The following is a 22,020-nucleotide window of genomic DNA, read 5'->3' on the forward strand; positions in this document are numbered from 1 at the left end:
ATTGGCTCTGCCTAAGCCTCGTACCGATTTTTTGAAACGTAGTTTCTGCTACAGTGGGGCACATTTGTGGAACAGCCTTCCATCTGATGTCAGAGCCATTAGATCGTTTACTAATTTTAGAAATGAGATAGATCGCCAATTGTCCTCCTCGTACTCCCACACGGCAAACATGTAAATCAGTTTTAATTTTAAATTTTTATCTTGTAACTGATGTTTTTACCGTGTCTAAATAAAGTTTATGTATGTATGTATGTATGTATGTATGTATGTATGTATGTATGTATGTATGTATGTATGTATGTATGTATGTATGTATGTATGTATGTATGTATGTATGTAAACATGCCATGCACTGGATCGTTTTCCACGGTTGCTAGTGATAACCGCCTAAAGGCAAACTCGCTGTCACCGGTATAAGTAGCTACATCGGCAAATAATACACCTCTAAAAATCTACCCGATAAACGTAAACAAATGCCACAGAACTAGCATACACAATTGCATATCGAAGATTGATCCTAACGGCTCAGAATGATCATTTAGCAGAGCTAAGCTAGCTATGAAGACTTTCATACTAATTTATATCATAGTGCGTACTGAAGGAGTCTTGTAGGCTAGACAACACACTTTTGAACTTGGTAAGGCCACTAACTTGATATTTCATCGAGCTTGTCAATGGAGAAATCACGACCAAGATATTTTTCTCACAAGTGGACTGCACAGACGAAAACACTATGGGCAACGCTGGATAAATCAACAACTTGCTAAGCCCCGTCGGCGAATTGACAAAAATATCTTTTCCTTTTCTACAGCATACTTGATTGAATGCTCCTGTTGCTTATTTAACTTTTCAATACCGAAAAGCGCGCAAAGCAAACTTGCTAAGCGCGTCCTCCATATTGTCCGCCATTGTTTTTTTCGTGTACACCGCGCACGAATCTCGTGTGGTAGTTCTGTGATTTTATGAGCTAAATGGTGATTGGCTTAGAATTTCTACGTCACGGAAATCGTTTTGCCGCTCGGGTACGCACACGTTATTTTTCGGCGGAGAGAGGCGACAAACGTCTGCGTTCGCAGGCTAGGAATTGATGTGCTGCAGCCAAAACTTCAGCTCATGTAATAATGCCGCGGTAAAAATAAACGACACATCCCAAGAAGGAATAAAATGAATAAAAAAATAATTATATTTTTCTGGTGAAAAGACGGGAGATAGGAACAATCGACCAGGAGAGGGAAATAATGAAACCCTCGAGGCGAGCTACAATGTAGATCCATGTAGCTTCCGCGGCCTATCAAAATCAAGGAAGGCAGGGTACGCTCCAGTTTCTCTAACTCAGTGATGCCGGAACTTGAAATAATTATGTGTTGAATGTTAATCGCGATATCCAGCCATGTCCTCATTTGGACGGGCTTCTAGCACGACGTGCTCTTCTTCTGCACGAGACCAGCCGAGGATAAGTCAGAACATTTGGTAAGACTGCCGGCAAGAGCAGAGACATGGACAATATGGCCGGAAATGCCTTCATCCAAGTACACTATACAGACGTGGGACATAACTCGCCACCTTGTAACAAGGGACGCAAGAGCTTTATAAAACAATAACAAGCGGTACTGAGACAGAGGGGGAAAACGGTAAAAGTAAAATATCTAATTACTCCATCAAAATCCCAGGAAAACGTAATAGCTGCTGATAAGGCCTAAAAATGTCGAAGGGGTGATATCCCGTAGGTCACAAGGAAAAAACAGCGTTCCACGCTATAAACTAAACAAGTGAACCAATATTCACTAGGAGAACATAGGCCTGCTTCAAGTACCAGGCAAAAAGCCAGGGAGTAACGACCCCGAGCAACGATAACGCGAGTCACTCTTGAACGTAGAATCAGACGAAGCACGTAAACGAGAAATATAACCAGGATATGATTGGAATAGATCACGAAAACGCTTCTCCTTGGACGTCTTTACTTTTTTTTCAGCCTTTCTTTTGGAACGAAACAACCTTTTCTCATCCTCGGTATCGAATGCCAACTCATTAGATAAATATTCCTGCACAATAGCCCAACTTTAGTCACTCTTGTCGGTTATTTCAATAGCTTTTAATTATCTTGGAGACGAGAGAAATACCTTCCGCGACAGCCTTCTTCGTCTGCTCAGCGGCGTTGCTATTCAGAGCCTCCTTTGCGGTTTCTAATCTCTCGGCGTACACAAATAGTTGCTTATTGCCTTTGCTCCAAAAATATATGTCGGTCGCGCTTAGCGCGGTGAATTAACAACTACTTCAAGGTAAGCGGAATGCTACTCGGCGAACTACACCTTTAAACGTTCCAAGTGTGAATGAACAAGAGACGGAATCTGCCTGAAAACAGATGCCATAGACTCGGTGACCTTCTTAAAAACCACAGCTTGACAATCGAAAGAAGGCGCAGGTCTAATCTCCGGCAAAGCAGAAACGCGAGGATTCTCTTCCGAAGCTGCTCGTGAAATGTAAAGGTACCATATAGTCACCCACATGACAGATAGAACCCTAGCCCTAACCCTCCATATAGTCACCCTTACCTTAACATGAGGTATATGCCAAATGTAGAGCATAATATAAAAGTATTGGAGTGGGAGTGACTATACAATGGCACAAATACCAACTATTTATGTCCGAATAGAAGTGTAACTGATGTTGCTTAAATTAAAAAAAGCGCTTATGAATTCTACAGCCGTATGGGAATAACGCGTAGAAAGGCATTTGGGAACTTAAGCACAGACGTTTCTGAGCCACGGACGGCAACCAAAAATTGAATTTTTTCCCTTTTTGGAGTGTTTTCACGCCATCGCGTTTATAACTTCAAGCCACAGTCATCAGAAAGAGACTTTCCTGTCCGTTGGTATGGAGCAAAACCACGCTAAAAAAAGGAAACATTCGACTTTCTGGTTGCCGTCCGTCGCTCACGAACGTCTGTGCTTAAGCTCCCTATTATCTCCTATATTTCGTACCAGAGATAATTTGCACTACCTAGACCAGTCTTTTTCGTCTTCTTTCGCTTGGCTGATTCCGCCAGTACCAGTACCCAACAGGTTGGTCACGTGAAAATACATTTCTCTTACCAACCGAGATCGAGGACCGTACTGTAAGTTACGTGCCGAGTTTTTCCCGTTGATTTCGCGCTTTGGCCATAAATCAACGGGAAAAATAAAGGATCCGTAACTTACAGTACCGACCGAAAAAACGAGGTTAGTAAGATATTTATTATGTCTCTTTGGTTTATCGGACGCACGGGTAAGGGACAACTTTCCAATTTAGCGGGCCGTACAGTGAGATACGGCCCGCAAAAATTGACCAATCACACCGCGCGAACTAACTGAGAGACAAAATAAATTTCGATACCTCGACAACAGCAAGTTACCAAAAGAGAAAAAGAGAAAAAAAACAACCCGAACTTGTTGACAGTTCTCTGCTGAATGTTAAATAGTTCTCTAAGTCTATTCAGGAAAAAGCAGCAACCGATTTCCACAAGTGCAGTTAAGAAACTTCCCCTAAAATATTGAGTGGCACATGCTCTCACCCCCACAATGAATTATTGATGCTGTGTTGCTGACTCAAACAAGACAAGTGCTAATTCTCAGCAACCCAGGAAGTTATAACGAAAAGCTGCGTTACCTACGTTGAATAGGCCTTCGAACGTAATTTTTTTTATTCTTTCTTACCTCAATTTTCAACAACATACGAAACACAAATCATGATTACGTTGTTACTGCAGTTAATCAAAATTACAGCAATCACCAACAGACTTTGAGAACAAAAACCGACAACATGTATGAACATCCACCAATCAAAGCCAACGGACTGTAACCTAACACCCCATTAGCCTAAACTTCCCTGCTTTCTAAGACGTGACTGCTATGATTGACCGCAGTGAAAAACGTAACCATTGGTGGAATCTTCAACTTTCACAGTTCACATTCTATTGAAAGGCGCAGTAACCTCTCTTTGATATGTTTGTTGGCAGGAGTTTGGCTGAGAATCAGTTGCAGCAGTTGCCACCAGCAATATTTGGTCAAAATATCCAGTTGGAAGGGCTGTAAGTAGGATTCCGTTTCGCCTTTCGTGCGCCAACCGAGTGGAGAGAACAGCAAGACCGAATCAAGAAAAATAAAAAAGCTATAGCGCGAGAAATGTTTGAGATGCAACGTCATAATTATTTCATCTTTCCTAAACGACTATCTTCCGCAAGGATTTGTTCAACTCCGCGCTTTAGGCATGTTACTCCCGTGTTATTTTCTTTACATTGGCTACCAGTCAAATTTAGAATTGATTTTAAGATTTTAATAATTACTTTTAAAGCCATACATGGCCAAGCACCTGATTACATTTGTAATCTCGTTAATGTTAGGAATTTTTCCACGTATGGTCTTCGCTCAAATTCTGAACTTTTGTTAGTACCACCATCCACGAAAACGAAGAAGACATTCGGTGACAGGGCTTTTACTGCTGCTGCACCATCACTGTGGAATAAACTGCCGAGCGCAATAAGGGACGAGGATAATCTTACACGTTTTAAGTCCAAATTGAAGACATTTTTATTTAGAGTTGCTTACAATACGATGTAAGGACTGTAAGAATTGTAAATAACTATTTTTAATTAATCATTTTTTATTTTTTACATATACAATTTGTTAGGCGCATTTGATCATATGCACATGCTAATTTGCGCCATACAAATATTAATTATTATTATTATTATTATTATTATTATTATTATTATTATTATTATTATTATTATTATTATTATTATTATTATTATTATTATTATTATTATTATTATTATTATAACAAGGGAACCCAGTAATCTATGGATTTGAATTAACATTTTATAAGGTTTAACAATCGTAGCAGAACGATGCCAGGAGGCGGAACTTTTGAACCAAAGGCTTTCTATTTGTTTGGTTTGTTTGATGTTCGGCGCTAGTTACGGGTATTCGTGGAGCACATTATAGAAACAAACATGTACTCCTTTGTCTAGAAATTAAAATAACCTCTTTGAACATGTTTGGCATGTTGAAAGGCGCAGTAACCTCTCTTTGATATGCTTGTTGGCAGGAGTTTGGCTGAGAATCAGTTGCAGGATTTGTCACCAACAATATTTGGTCAAGACATCCAGTTGAAATGGCTGTAAATCGGATTTCATTTCTCAGCGATAAGTATAGGTTACTTTTACCTTTCGTGCACCAACGGTGGAGAGAAGAACAAGACCGAATCAAGGAAAATAAAAAAGTTAGCGCGAGAAATGTTTCAGATGCAACGTCATAATTATTTCACCTTTCCTAAACGTTTATCTTCCACAAGGGAACCCAACAATCTATGAATTGCAATTAACGTTTTATAAGGTTAAACAATCGAAACAGAACGATGAAAGAAGGTAAAAACCAACCAAGTCACCTTAAACTGTTAGGAATTCAGAGCTTTTGAACCAAAGACTTTTCCTATGTTAAATTTGCGTGATGTTCGGCGCTAGTTACGGGTATTCGTGGAACACATTATAGAAACAAACATGTACTCCTTTGTCTGGAAATGAAAAAAAATTAACCACATGTTTGGCCAATATTTCGTCAAAACGTCAACAGAGCACCAAACCGGTATGAAGTTCGTAATAATACGGGGCATGGTGACCAATCTCAAGGGAATCGCCAATATTCGCGACATAATACAACAATTCACAAATTATATTTATAAAAATTGAGAGATCTCTATTATAATTACGGTCCATTGCAATTAATTCGATCGTAATTATTTGTTATTAATAAATGACCAAGCTTTCCTAGCCAGTCACCAAATGAACCTTTCCTACTAATTGGTGTTTTTTAACTGAAAGTTGTTGTTGTTTTGATTCGTAAATTAGTTATACCTCAGGGTCATAATCCAAGTGTCCAGGGGCTTGGACCTTGCTATGCCTACCATGTGGTTGCGTTGATTTTTTTTTTCGGTCTACTAGGTTTGTTGCTAGTTCGTTTATAGGCAATAAAAATCTCGTTACCTCTCGACATTGGTTCAAAATCGTCATAAACATGGGAGTTCTGGTAAATTCAAATAACTAAAATTATTCATTCGATTCACTTTTTTATTTTTAGTTCTTCGATAAACGTGAAAACCCCGCAAAGTCACTGGCTAAAATTATAATAATAATAAAAAAAAAAACTAACGAGTAAACAAAGACTGACAGCATGGGTCTAAGCTCGTTTTGCATTTATTTGTGGGATCGTCGAACAGGAAACCTTAAACGTGCGCCCTAGGGCAATGTTGCAAGCTTACCGGTATTCCATCGACGAAATAAAACGTAGGTTCATCTTGTGGGATCACGATTGTCGGTTTGCAAACGATCGCAATCACGGAAGATAAAGCTCCCACTGCAGTTTTGGTGGCTGATTTTGCGATCGATCTGCCATTATCTCACCTCGTTTCCAAGGTCCTGTCTTCCTCCCTCGAGGAAGGATCCTCCTTTATCTCGAGATTTTGTGTCATGATTTATTTTTATATTTTGTATCAAAAGAGTCAGGAAAACTAGATAAGAGACTGTGAACGAATTTGTTGCCATTTAAAATTGGAATTTCAAAGAATGCTATCTGTTATTTGTGCAAAATAGACTACGATATACATGAATGTTTAGGTTCTAGAGGAGAAAAAGATGATAGTTTATCTTGCTTCTTGTAAGATATTATATCTACTGTTCTAAATTAAAAAACACCTCCACATCTATCAGAGATTAGTATAAATCTACTAGCGTTATATCAAGAATGCTGCTCTCTTATTGGCTACTCTACTCACTATCTATTCTGTTGTAGATAGTGAGTAGAGTGAGTAGCCTAACAGTGTGCAGTTGTCAACAAAATGGCGACAGCTTCGTCGCGTTTTCCAATAACGAATTGTTTCGAAGTGTCTGTGAAGAGGATTTTCGGGGAATTACTTGTCAAGCCGATTTCAGAGAAGACAGAAATTGCAACGAAACATTGAATGAAGATTTTTTACTGTGAGAAAAGGAGTCGAAACAAGAGTTAAATGAAAATTTTCTTCATTTACACTTTTGAAAGTCGGCAATTTTATAATTTTGAAAACATTCAAAGTTGCGTTTCACCGACTCATTCTTTTAGAAAACTTGGCTTCCAAAGGGGACTTTTACGTCGGTGTGTCTTTGGTTGTCATTAACAATAACAAGAACTCGGATACTCGTTTCAGATTAAGAGAATGAACGGTTTTTATTTACTAAAAAATCTTGAATGAAATGCAAGGGTTTGTACATAAAAGCCAATGCAATTCGACCTATTTATCAATAAAAACGTGAACCTGTCTTGTTAAGTTAAAAATATAATTATAATTAAAAATATAATTAAAATATAATTAGATTATTCGCCCTCGATTTCTATACGTGATAGTTGATGAGGGCGAAAGACGCGATAGAAATCTCGAGCTCATTGTTAAATATGTGCAACAGTTGAAATATAATTTAAAATTGAAAAACATTTCTATTGAGATTCAAAGAATAAATTTCAATAGAAGTAGTACAAAATACACCATGCATTTTAGTTACTCTCTGAGTAGCCGTATTTTTGCCCCACTCTTCGCCTTTTAGATTTTTTTAACCTACCCCCTATAAGATTGGGCTTATGGAATGTTTAATTGGGGTCGTGTTCCCCAACCTGGGATCAGGTTCTCCCGCCCCTCCCCTCCCTTGTCTTCCTTCTCGCCTTAAAAGGCTCTATAGGCTGGAATGTCAGTGTCCAATCAAAGACAGCCCAGGCTCAGTATCCCATAAAAGGAACCTCGTATCGATTTTAATATTTAATGTGAAAAAATTAACTTCAGTTCTCAAAATGCTAGCATTCCGCCATACATGTGGAAATAAACTTTGCACTGTCGTCGCTCTTCCAATGCATTTAGCTTCAGTTTTCAGCTGAAGCGCGCAAGTATCCCATTTCGGCACCGACGTAATTTTTTTGGGATTTACGAAATCAAATCTCACCAGTACCTCCAAAAGTCACTGAATAATACGATCAATTTTTGTCATTCAGCCGAAATTCGACGTTTGAAAACCGTTTTACCTAGCTTTTTCGAATGCCATTGAATTTGCGATAATTTCGGCTTATAAGAGATTTGAAAACCGATTAATTTGAATATATACCTATCAGTTATAATTCAGAAAGACATCTTAACAGCCGACTGCAAACAAAAAAAAAAAAAAACCGACTGCATGTATTTCGTTTCATCAAGTGATGCAATGAACAAACGTCTTACCAGAGTAGCGTACTGGGAATAAGAAAATAACAATGTCATGGCGCAAGAAATAAAGTGCAGAAAGAAATCGCAATGCAATTAAATGGAGTCATCTTGAGAGATATGAAGGCCATAACATATCATTTTCCTTAGATGTTGCGCACAGGACACGTATACGATTTTATTAAAAGTGTCAATTGTTTCCGTGTCTGAAGAATAGTCCCCAAATGATTGAAATTGGTCAAACTATTTATTGCTAGCGCATTAACAATCACAAAGTAGAACTGTGTTGCTATGTCACGATGGACACGACAATGGTATGAAACTCTATCGTATTAAAGATCACTGAAATTGGTCAGTTTCCCAATTTTCGATCCTTCCATAATGCTTCAGCGTCTTTCTTTTAAATTAAAGTACACCTTACTATCCACTTTTATCAATAAAATAAGTTTACTTACTTGAATCTACATTTTTCGTTCCTTGGCGAAGTTTCGAAAATTTGCTCCATAAATGGCGGCCGAGGTTAAGCGGCTATTGTGACGTCTTCTGTTAAAGGGGAAGTATCGTAGGGTTTTTGACCTCTTTTGTTAAAAAATGGTGAAATAAGACCTTCACTTTGCTACAAAATAATTCTAGAACAACGAGAGGATAGCAATCAACTCAATTCTTGACAAGAACAACTCGTACTCTGGTCTAGCGCATTTTGGAAACAAATATACGAAAACTTGAAAAACATTAGCCTAACATTTTTCAAGTTTCAATCCATTCCGGCCAACTCTGTCTCTGGCCAGAGGCACTAAGCGACAGTTTTGCACTGGGGTGATAATTTATAACAAAACTAGACAAACAGTTTTTTGTTTCTGTTAATTGTCAGACAAACATTTTTGGGTTTTGAAAGGACATCAAATTTTCGTGATACTTCCCCTAATTCCTTTGAAGGAAGGGCACGCGTAAAATGATTTTGGAAGGCCTAGGCCACAATACTCTTACCATCATGTTTGTGGCTTCTCGTCTCGCCTTTTGTACATTTTTAGGATCTGCATGATAGACGTAAGCCCTGTGCTAAACCGTTGCATGTGTTTCTGTGTTGCGAGTTCAGTGGGTCTGTTTATGTGATCTCTTGTTGCTTCTTTTAAGCTGCTGTGGTTCTAATGCTGTATGTGGCATTGTAACTGGGTTTAACTGGGGTCGTTGCATGAATTTGTGTGAGTGACATTTATGTAATGATAGGATCTGGAGCATCGTTTCGGACCGAAACGTTTTTGTACTGCCACGCCTGATCATTTGTTCTGTTGCAAGATCTTTCTTATTAGGGCCATGAGTTTTTTTGGACAATCCTTTTTTTCTTTCTTTTTTTTTTCTTTCTTTAACGGCTGAAACTTCAGTATAAAGTTATATAACTAGCTTGCAGTGTTGTTTCAGGGGATCCAAACAAATTTCTTTCGTTTGTTTAGACCAGTTTGTTGACAGTATAGAATTTGCAGGATCATAATTTCGATCCTCCTTGGATCTCATCAGTTGAAAGGGAACAATTAAGTTGTGAGTTTATCTTCAGACAACAGCGCAGGTCCACATCAGGACTTAATGTCTTGCCAATTCCCCAACCTGCTTTACCAAATAAACTATGTATGTATGTATGTATGTATGTATGTATGTATGTATGTATGTATGTATGTATGTATGTATGTATGTATGTATGTATGTATGTATGTATGTATGTATGTATGTATGTATGTAAATATAAATTTAAGATAGAAAATGTAACACAGTTACTCGAGTTTCACGCACTAAGCGATCATCAGACTGTACCGTTGGAGTTTCTAGAGTTATAATTTAAGGAGGGCGGTTGGAGCGATCTTGCTTCTGATTGGCTGCGTAGAATTTATTTTCATGCCTGAAATTCCTGCCAATAGAAGGCATGTTTGATATATTTCATGACCCACTGGGTTACAGAAACCAAACCAATGACACGACCTTGACAATCTATCTCTTCTGCGCTATAACATAAGCAAAAGAAACAATATTCACATGGAGAACATCGGCCTGTTCCAAGTTCCAGAGAAAAGTTTGTTTCATAAATATCGCATTCCTGACGAAAGCCAAAACACAAACGAAAATAACAGAGAAAATTGGGAAAGAACCAGCGAGCATCTATTAATGAAAAAACCTCACCACGCTTACTGCGGCAGAATTAAGGAAAAATTCCGCACCCACTCAAGTAGAACTCTCCCGACCTGCCGGAATCGGTCTTAAACACGAAATGAAGATGGACATACCAGCGTTACTTAACGAGATATCTTTAACCTTAATGGTCAACAACTTAGAAACACGGAAAAGACCCGCATTTCCGACTAACGACACAAATAAGAAACGAATCCTCGCGGGAGAAACGGAAGCAGCGTTGTAGAACTGAGCAACCCCTACAATGGTGCACAGATACAAAGGCTTCTTGGGCTTAACCGGCTTCGGTAACTTCCTCTTAGCACCTTCGGCGGCTTCAATAACTTTCGGATTCTACGATGGGGACTCCAAACCGGCAACCTTGTGATCCCATCGAAAACCGCAAATTAAGCGCAAAGTCGATGACGGAACACCCAGGGAAGGGAAGTAGTTTCGGTAAAATCCAAAAGATATCCGGAGGCTGCGCGGGAAGGTGTGGAACTTGTCTTTGACTGGACCCACTGGCGCCAACGTCTCCAAGCAGAAGAGTACCTACCAACAGTTTTAGGATCAGTCTAGGAAAGAACCAGTTCCATTTGAAGCGGAACTCGGGCACACAAACCAGGATCGAGCAGCTGCTGAGCTTCACCCCAAATGCCAAAATAACGAATATCTGGCAAAATAAAAATACAAAACAAAAGGAAAATCACTAACCAGGTAACCAGGTAACCAGGATACTCGAAAACAAAACAAAACTTTTTTTTTTACAGATAAGAGTTTTTTCCACGAAATAACAGGACTTATAATCCATCAAATATTTTCGCTCGCGCGCGATTGGTCTAAACGCCTCACGTGACCGAATATACCCCAGCTAAAACTGGGGAATATCCGATGTTATTAAATTCTCAGCCTCGGATATTGCATTTCTAGCGTTCTGATTGGTTCACTAAATCTCGGTTATCAGCTCATATACCGTAGTTTGACCTTATATGGAAAACGAATGCTCCAGGTGTCGCTAAGCTACTTTTTTTCTCGGCGGGAAGCGAAAGTTTCTTCGGAAATATGTAGAAAAAAAAAAGAAAAGAAAGAAATACCAAACAATGCCGTCTCAATATAACAACAATAAAAGCCACAAAGTTTGGTATGACGCTATTTAATGGTAAAGTTTCCTTTAAAATCTTTAAAATTGCAAGATTTTAAGATTTTTAGATCACATAACAACAACAATGACAATCGGTTACCTTTAAACATTTCGGGATGGCTTGCAAATCCTGGCGGTAAGAGGTTAAAGCCAATCGAAGAAATTTCTTAGGAAGAGCTTTATGCCTGCCTTTATGTTTTTACGCATTTACGAGGACTTCAGGAAAAGTTTATCTATGAAATCCGTACGAGCGGCGGCCATAATGTTTGTTTCCGTCGCTCGGCACCACTCAGCAAAACAGTTGCACAAATGTGCACAGCACTTACAGTTCTCAAATAAGCTTGAAGTTTAAAAACTTGCACTGAATGCTTGTCTCAGTGAGGTTGTACCTCGTACTCTTGGACTTGCCTGAAGTGTTTTAAATCGTCCGCAAGGAATTCAGTTCAGCATGAAAAAAGCCGTCCTTGCACTGATCTCTTCCTTCGCTCGGCACCACACAGCAGAACATTTGCTCAAATGTGCACAACTATTACGCTTCTCGATGAGCTAAAACATCAAAAGCACTTGAATGCTAGTCTCAGAAAGGTTATAATTCATACATTGGAACGTTTCTTTAATTTTAGATGTCCGACTGTGTCCGATTTTCTTCGCTTTCGATCTTTCATTCAACTCCGTTTGCAAAGAGCTGCGCGTGTCATGTGATCATTAAGTTTCGCGCGCTTTGGTCGGAGGTTGCCTCAACATCCGGTCGTTTTAATTTGAAGGAAATTTTTTCTTGAAAATATATAAAAATTCAGTAAACTTCAACAGCAATGTCCAAACGCGGAGAATTTAATAAAACAATTATTCCATTCGCGCTTGTTGGATATGAGATTAGTTATAGCCAACTCGGCGCTTCGCGCCTCGTTGGCTATTTACCATCTCATATCCAACGCGCGCTCAAGGAATAATTGTTAAATATTCCCCAAGTGATATTCCCCAATTTCAAAAACTTCAAGGCACGTCTTGTTTACAATTAAAATTAATGTCAAGATGGGGAAACGGTTTGCTTCTGTGACAGAAGGAGAGATAAACCTGCTGGTCGATAAAGCAGTATCAGAAAACAACATACGCTCTAAACGTTTTTGACGGTAAACTGTTCTTAAACGAAATGTTCAAATACTCAAGCTCGCTGCTACATGTTGCGAAAAATATTTGAAGGATAATAACCACAATAGCCTCCATTTGGCTTTAAAAATATGCTCGGATATTTGTCCTTGGACATTATCTGCTCCTCGAAGCTCACAGTTGTCCTCGAGCTTCGCTCTCGGAAAACTGTTTGCTTCTAGGAACAGATCATGTCCGCGGACAAATATCTGAGCATATTTTCGCGCCAAATGGAGGCTATTGTTTATTTATTATTCAACACATTTTGACACTGCCCAAATATGGTCATGTCGAACTCGATATATGTCGTCCGCACACAACAGATATTCCCGTGAGTCGGGGAGAAAAATGGCAGAGCCCTTTCAAAAAGTATAAACGACTGCGCAAGATCACCAAACTATTAATAAAGCTGTTTTATACTGAACACATAAAAGGCAACCAAGGTTGCTGTTAAGAATTGTAATGGTTAGTGCAAACTTTTACTGCTTACCTAGCTTTCTGTTTGTGAACTGGCAAATTACAGTTCAGCAAAAACGTTTAATATATTTTTCGCTAGACTTTTCGATTGTCCCGTATTCTAGGGCTCAGAAATTACAAACAGTACATGTATTTCCTTAGATCGGTCCTTGCAACCGTTAAACAGAGATCTCGACTCGTCTGGAAGAGATGGGGAAAACCACCTGAGAAAATCCGAGCTCGCACCGAAGTGCCTCGAGAAATTTTAGCTTTCTGGCAGACAAAACGATAGACGGAGTCGACGGAGTACAAAGTAATTATTCTCAGAAGCATCAGAGCCGCTTGAAAAAACCGTTTAGTTTCATACAAGATCCAGAGTTCTTGCAAGGAACAAGGCACTAGATGCGTTTGTCAAAACACTGAGAAAAGATCGTGAAATTGCTTGCGTTATAAACAAAGAAACACTCACCCGAGAAATCGATGAAAAGCTTTTCCAGTCTCTTTCGCTCGGCCCGGCTGACCAACAAATCCTTCGCAGCTTCAAAATACAGTTTGGTTTTTAGCTTTTGAGGCTACAAATATGTGGGAAATTTTGCCGGAGCGATTGGCACCCTAGACGAGTACTCAATTTTTTAATTTGTTGCAACACGCTCTCGATTTCATTCAAACTTGAACAAAGCTGCTGCTTTCATTCAAGGCGGTCCGCGCGCGGGAAAATGTTACAAGTTTATTTTTTTTTTTTTTGGCAAATAAAGATCGCATCTAGTTTTTTCTGCTATAAACCTGTGCTTTGTTATCAATGTGTTGAATAATAAAACAATTATCCTGCTCAATCTTGCGGAATATCGCCTCGGCTAAGTATCAGGCGATATTCCGCGCGATTTCGCAGGAAATTGTTAAATGTTTGCGAGAAATTAGAAAAAAAAAACGAGCAACCCAGAAAAAATACGCAAACACGGGACAAGAGCAAAACGAGGGAAGAGCACGCCACCCGAACTGTAAACAAAGCGAAAAGGGGTGGACTACGTTTACACAGCTTGGAGAAAAACCCGCGACACCGGAATCCTGATCAAAAAAGGATTAAAGGGAAGACAAAGGGAAAAAAAGACGTTCAGAACAATACTAACCGAGTGGAGAAGTTCAACGGAAATTGAGACGTAACGGCAACATATTGAACGAATGGAACCTGGTGAGCACCGAGGATGCCTTCTGTACGCTATCCGCTTACCTTGACCCCAGTTCAATTAGTAGATCTAGCAACCTGGGAAGGACGATGGAATCTCTCACAAAAGGCGCAAAATGAGTAGGACCGCTATGCAGGAAAAGCCAAAAAGAAGTGGAAGGCCAGTCGAAACAACAACGGTCCCCACCTTTTAAATCTGGCCACATGCGAATTACAATGAGAACAAAAATGGTCCACGGAATACGCATGCCTTTCCGCGTCGGACCACTGGAAATCCGCAGGATTCAGGCTCCAGTTGTCTCGGTCGGGAAACCTACTGAGCAAATCGGCACAGGCATTTTGGTCACTGGTAACCCCCTGTGGCGCTAAAGAAAAAGCGAATGACAGGCATAACTTGTATATGTCACTGCTAAAACCTGCTGCTAATCCGGCTTGGGACTGCCAACAGCAAGGACACGCGTACCCCCCATATTGTCCGGAACCACACAGAGAAGGCTCAACCTCGCAGCGTACGACTGCAAAAAGATGATTACTGCTTTACGTTCGCGATAAGTGGAAGTCGTGCCAATGTCAGCTGCAGCTTAAACATGCCATGCACCGGATCGTTTCCCACGGTTGCTACTGATAACCGCCAAATGCAAATTCGCCGGTATAACTAGCTACATCGCGGGCACAAAAAATACACCTCTAACGGTCTACCTATTGAAGGAATCGATACGCTGCAGCCAAAACTTTTCAGCTTATGTTATAATGCCGCGATAAAAATAAACGACGCATCCCAAGAAGGACTAGAATGAATAAAAACTATATTTTTCTGGTGAAAAGACGGACAGATAGGAACAACCGCCAAGGAGAGGGAAATAATAAAACCTGCGAGGCGAGCTAGATCCATGTAGCTTCCACGGCCTACCAAAATCAAGGAAGGCAGGGTACGCCCCAATTTTTCTAACTCAGTGATGCGGAACTTGAAATATGTGTTGAATAATGTTAGTCACGATACCTAGCCATGTCCCCATTTGGACGGACTCCCAGCACAACATGTTCGCGTTCTGTACGAGGCCAGCCGAGGATAAGTCAGAACGTGGGATAAGACCGCAAATGCGAAAAGACACATGGTCAAGATGGCCGAACATGTCGTCATCCAAGTACACTAAACAGTTGTGGGACATAAAACGCAACCTCCTAATCAGGGCACGCAACAGCTTTATAAAATAATAAGAAGCGGTACTGCGACCAAAGGGCGAAACGGTAAGGGTAGAATACCTAACGACTTCCTCCTAATTCCAGGAAAAAGTTTAACATAAAAACTGCTTATAAGGCCCAGAAATGTCTACAGGGTGATAGCCACACTTCAGGTCCCAAATAAAAAAACAGAAATCCTACTCGGAAACCTTGCTTAGGGAACGCAAATCCTGGTAACGAAATCTGAGCTTAATCAAATAAAATTTTACTGCTCGTAGGCAAAGTTTCTTGAACTCAGCAACAGTGGGAGAGTAATCGTGCTCTTCGGTCAAATGTTCCTGCAACAAATCGAGAATACAGTACTACAGCTCCTTGAACAAACTGAGGGTTCCTCAAAGTGGACTTGCTATTCGACAAGAATTAAACTAAAAGGGTAAGAAATAAGAGTCCCCTCCCAAAAGACCGCCGACTGTGCTAAACGACCCTTAACGCCCGACTCTTTCGAAGAATACTCTGGTTTCTTGTGATTGCAACAATGAACTAAAAAAGCAGAAACTTCATCGCCCAAGGTAGAGCCATTTGCAACGTTCCTCACCTTTACCTGGACACGAAGACCTCAAGTGACCTTATTCACACCACAAAAAGTAGAAAAAATATATGAAAAAGAAAATAGGAAATTGAATTTAAAAAGAGGGGAAAATGTAAATGAAATGCACAGCCTGGGAAACGTACTGGAGTGAGAGTGACTAACGGCGAAAATACCAAGTATTTCAACCCAAATATCAGAGCGACTGATAGTGGCTAATATAACAAAACGACTAATGAATTATTCATGTATATGGAAATCACTAATGAACAGTAATGAGCTCTAATGATCTCTACATGTCTATGAGAATAACCCGTAGAAACGCATTTTCTCTTATACTTCGTACCGGAGATAATTGGCATTCTACGCTATAAAAAAAGGAAAGGAAACAGTATTCACTTGGAGAACATAGGCCTGCTTCAAGTACCAGCGAAAAAGCCAGAGGTACAAGCTACCCAAAGTACAGTGTAAGAGAAAACAGATAAATACTCAACTTAAAACAAGGATCAATTGGACAGGCGCTCTGCTGGCCACGCGACGCCGGGCCCTGAGCAAAGATCACACGAATCGGGTAGAATCAAGTCGAATTAGAATAAGCACGGCAATGAGAATCATAACCAGGATATTTGTGGAATCATTTACGAACACGCTTCTTCTCGCCTTTCTTTCGGAACGAAACAACCTTTTCTCAACCTCGGCGTCGAATGCCAACTCATCAGATTAATATTCCTGCACAGAGGCCCAACTGTCCCTTCTGCGACAACATTCTTCGTCTTCTCAACGGCGTTGCTATTTAGAGCCTGCTTTGCGGTTTCAGCACGGCCTCGGCGTGCATAAATTGCTGCTTGTTGCCTTTACTCCAAAAAAGGTATCGGTCGCGCCTAGCAGGCTTAACAGCGACTTAAAACTGTCCACGTGTGAATGAACAAGAGACGAAATCTGCCTGGAAACAGACCCCATAGACTAGGCGACCTTCTTAAAAACCACAGCGTGAAAACCGATGGAGGAGGCAGGACTTATCTCGGGCAAAGCAGAAACGGGAGGATTCTCTTTCGAAGCTGCCAGTGAAAATGAAAACGTAGAGCCTGGCATACAAGTGCTGGAGTGAGAGTGACTAGCGGCACAAATACAACTATTTATACCCGAATAGCAGAGTGACTGATAGTGGCTAATATAACAAAAGCGCTAATGAATTCTACATCCTTAAGGGAATAACCCGTAGAAAGACATTATCTCCTATACTTCTTACCGGAGATAATTTGCACTGTCTAGACCGGACTTTTTTTGTTTTCTTCCGCCTCGCTGATTCCGCCAGTACCAGTAGCCCAATGGGTTTGCTACGTGAAAATACTTACCTCTTATCAACCGAGTACGAGGTCTGTACTGTAAGTTACGGACCGAGATTTTTCTTAAGAATCCGTAACTTACCGAGAAAACGAGGTTAGCAAGATATTTATTATATCTCTTTGGTTAACCGGACGCGCAGGAAAGGGACTACTTTCAAAATTAGCGGGCCGTACAGTGAAATACGTCCCGCAAAAATTGGCCATTAACACCGCACGTACTAACTGAGGGAATTTATAATAAATTTCGATACCTCGACAACAACAGGTTAGGATTATTGTATCTACGATTTTATTTTTTATTTAGTATTCTTTTGGTATAGTTTTTGCTTGTTGTATTATTTGATTTTCTAATCGTCTGAGCCTTTCCCTTTCCCGTCGCTTTCCATGTGCTTGTATTGCTAGAGTTTGAAATGTTTAACCTTTGTTAAGCCCAGTAGCGAACAACAGAAAGTAAGTAGGCCCCCTTATTTTCCCGTGTCTTGGCCCTTCAAGTCTTAAATTAGTAACAGCAAATTCTGCAGCATTGTTTTCAGTAAAAATACGAGTATTTGGTTAACCAAAAGATAAAAAGAGAATTGCCAACTAGAACTAGTTGGCAATTCTCTGCTGAATGTTAATTTATTGATTTCGAGTTATTTTTTGTTTATTGTTGTCATGTGTCGGAGAAGAATGCCTGATAGCCGTTTGAAGCAATCGAATTCCCAAATATTACATCATATAAAATGCGCTCTGAAAGAAATTTATAGTTGATAATATAGTGATAATGGACTTTTATGACTTATCGCCACTAAAATGATCTCTAACAGATCTACTCCTGAAACCTTTAAAACTTGTTGACCGTCGCAACGTCTTTTCTACATTTTCTCTTGACAGAGATCTAAGACATTTTATCTTCCGCATGAATCCATACACTGACAGCTGCAAAATAAGGCTATACATAGTTTGAGGAGTTTGTGTGTATATAAGATAATAAAATAATATTAAAAAAATAGCCTTTATTAATTAAAAGTGACGTTGGGGGTTTTTGAAACAAACCAAAATTAATTCAGGAGAACAATCAATAACATCAACACAACGGGGAACTTTGTTGCAACATAGCACTTCTTCAATTGCGATACCCCAATGGACCTTCACCCTCTAGACTTCATATAGAACACCTGTTTCAGTAACGGTTTAAAATAAATTTATTTTCTGTTCCTATTCAATATTTCGCTTTGAAAAAAATGCAAGCAATAACATTGAGGCACTGGGTGATAAGCTGATAAAAGAAACCAGACATTCTTGCCAATAGAAGGCATGTTTGAAAATTTTCATGACCCATTGGGTTAGAGAAACTATAAAACCCTGACCCTATCTCTTCTACGCTCTAACATAAACAAAAACAAAAACAGTATTCACTTGGTGAACATAGGCCTGCTCCAAGTACCAAGCAAAACTTTCATAAATATCGCATTACTGACGAAAGCTAAAACACAAACGAAATTATAACCTTCCCATTAATTTTCGCGCGATTTCATTGGCTACTTTACGTCACGTGGTGCAAAATCATAGGACGATTATCACGCAATAACCCCCATCTGCGTCGATATTTGTCCTCCGATTATTTCCGTCCATAAGAAACAAAGCCAGCGCAAAAAAACCCAGCTCAAGAGTTTCACCTTTTTACTTAATATTTTACGTGGAAGAAAAGAAAACTCGTTTTGTAGAATCCAGTAATAGTGACATTAAAAATTAAAGTTGGTCGCATTAATGCAGTCCCGGAAAGTACAAAAAAGTCAACAAGATATGCTGTCAACGTCTTTGAAGGTGAAGCAAGTTACGAGTAGACTTTCAGATTTAGTCCTACGCTAAACTGAGTCGTTTTATAAAATAGAAAATAATACACTGTGTTTACTAACTATAAAATAAACAAACCGTTCTTGTCCAACTTGAGCATGGTTGAAAACATGGAGCCCGCAGAACTGTCAACCATGTTGAAACGTTTTTACGAGGAAGCCAGAAACGTGGAAGAAAAACCATAAAGCCGCAACACTATGCCATTCGTTCCGGTCTGGACAGATTTTTATCTGGTTCCCCTCAAAGAAAGCAGTTTTCTATTATTCGGGATAAAGTATTCAAACCAGCAAACGAAGCTCTAGATGCATCTAGATGCTATCCGTTTTACATGGGCTGGTCGTTTGGGGCGGCTGTCCAAATACAAACCTTTTACAATCTTTGGAATTACTTCCCCAAAGAGCAGCCAGAATAATATATAACTTATCTCACGATACGCCTACTGACGAAGTATACCGACACTCGAATTGGAACACTTTAACCTTTTATTATAAACTTCGATTAATTAAATTATTCCATAGCGTGTTTATAGATGAAACACCTGCGGCTCTTTTGTACTTGACAAATAAACCTCGCACTGCATACAACTTTAGAAAAAGTCAGTAATAACGTAATCGTGCCCCGTTTTAATTCAAAGTTTCTTAAAAACTCTATAAGCTGTACAGGCGCTATTATTTGGAACGCTATCTCGACTCACTTTACGGGCCAGTTTACTGATTTTTATCGTAAAATGAAGAAGGAGTTTTAATTTAAGGAACTTGATTTTAGTGCAAAGTCAGCCCAGGCGCTGCCTGGAAATAATCATGATCGCCTTGAGTAATTCTTCTTGAAAAACTTTTCAAGTCTGCATGAAGCTCCCAAGTTGTATTTCTTTCTTATTCACATTTTTGAATCTGACTGTAAATTTTGAATCATGTGCATCGCGTATCGTTCTAAACATCTGCCTCTGCCAGTCTGTTGTCCGCTAAACATTATTTACATGTAAATACGCGAACTCGGTTAAACATTTTTCTTTCTTAGAAACTGATTGAATATTCTCTTTTTTTTTTTTTTACCTTTTACCATGGTAGTTGTGCTCTATAAGTAATGTTATCACTATTTTAATATAGTTTCACACTGTAGTTATTTTCACACGACCCCACAAGCTCTGAGCTTTAAATCTTATAGTGTTTAAATAACGGATATGATGATGATGATGATGATGATAATGATGATGATCATGATCCCTGAAAGATCTTGCACGACAGAGATTGATTTCTTCTACAAAGCACAAGCGTCCAATTTCCAGCGAGGACCTTGAAGCTCTCTATGCAGCCAATCAACTTGGTCTGGATACTGCAGAAAGTCAGTGTAAATACTGCATGGTTTTACACCGTTCTCTACTTTGGGAAGAGAGGCCGTGAAAACCAACGTGCGATGAAACCGGGTGACCTTCAACTCAAAAAAACAACTAGTGTGCTGAAGTACTTCGTCTTAAGCGAGAGAGGGACGAAAAATCATCCCGGTGGAATCAGCGACAACGAAGACGAGAGTCAATCTGTGATGCCTGGTGCAGCATGGCCTGCAAATCCCCGTTGTCCTGTGGCTTGACTCAGTGGAAAGGCTCAAAAGGGTTTTTAGCTGCGAGGGCGCGTGTAGCCCACCCACGCTAGCTAAGGTGCTCGCGTCAGCTGAACGAATCAAAATTTCTATCAAACGTCGTGCGCAGCGTACACCAGGCTGCGGTTGATCAAACGGCGGATGACTTTATCCAGCGGATAAAATGTATTCCGGCGCTGGAGTACATTTTATCCGCTGGAGAGCAATTTATGCATTAAATAGAGTTATCCGCTCTTTGAAGAACTTTTAATTTAAAAATACTGATCTCGAGCACAATAATCGTTATCCGAACAACAACAAATTTTTTGCAAGATTCTACTAAATTTAAAGTGTACATATTGCTCGCATTGCTCTTGGTTTCGTACCCGCTTTAAAATAGCTGTTCAGCTTTGCGAGCAAAATGATAGAGGTTTCGAGGAAGTGAGAGAAAGGGCCCTGGGAACGAGGTTGCATTGTGGATACCAGCATTTTGTAGCAAGTCGCACTTCAGGTGATTCCACTAAATTGCATTGCGCATCCTTGCTGCGCACAATTGTTCGCGTCATTTAGCGCGCGCACGCACAACATTGCGGGATTTCCTTGATGTTAAGCTCGGCAGGAAAATAAATAGTCCTTTTCTTCTAAACGAGCACGGTGACCCCCATTTTTTACTCAACGAAATTAAAGAAAATACGACTCTCTAAGTTATATCCCAGTTTCAATAATTTTTCATTATTCAATTTCGAAAAATTATTGTGGAATCACTACTACGATCAATTTTGGACGTTTCGCGGGAAGCGTACAACCGCTCGAATGTCCCCTATTATGCCATGGGATTAATTTAGTTAGCCACTTTATGGCGTTTTACTACAAAGTTACAGTACTGTTATAAGAAAAATGCTAGTATTTCATTGTCAGTACTAACTTTCTGGAAGTAGTGGGCACTTCTCGCTGAAGACTAGCTCTTTTAATATTGAGTTCACATGCCTAGGAAATAGTGAGATACTATAGCCCTCTAGGGTGAAAACAAGCACAGTGACCCCCTCTTTTTATTTTATTTTTCTGATGTACTAGATGTACTTAACATCTGTAGAGATTTTCAAAAAATTCTCATTACAAACGTTCTTTCGATGGAATCACCTTAAATTGGGATGAAATC

General features: G+C 39.7%; 1 protein-coding gene and 1 pseudogene across 3 annotated transcripts in view; one reads left to right on the forward strand and one right to left on the reverse strand.

Moving 5' to 3' along the window:
* The window catches only part of LOC146489148 (uncharacterized), a 265,653-nt gene that overhangs the window by 179,463 nt on the left and 64,170 nt on the right, over positions 1–22,020 (forward strand). The gene's annotated exons all lie outside the window — the stretch shown is intronic.
* Positions 14,466–19,422, reverse strand: LOC146489156 (uncharacterized; annotated as a pseudogene).

Source organism: Pavona decussata, unplaced genomic scaffold (assembly GCF_977016875.1).
Source record: "Pavona decussata unplaced genomic scaffold, jaPavDecu1.1 SCAFFOLD_6, whole genome shotgun sequence".
NCBI classification, from domain to species: Eukaryota; Metazoa; Cnidaria; class Anthozoa; order Scleractinia; family Agariciidae; genus Pavona; species Pavona decussata.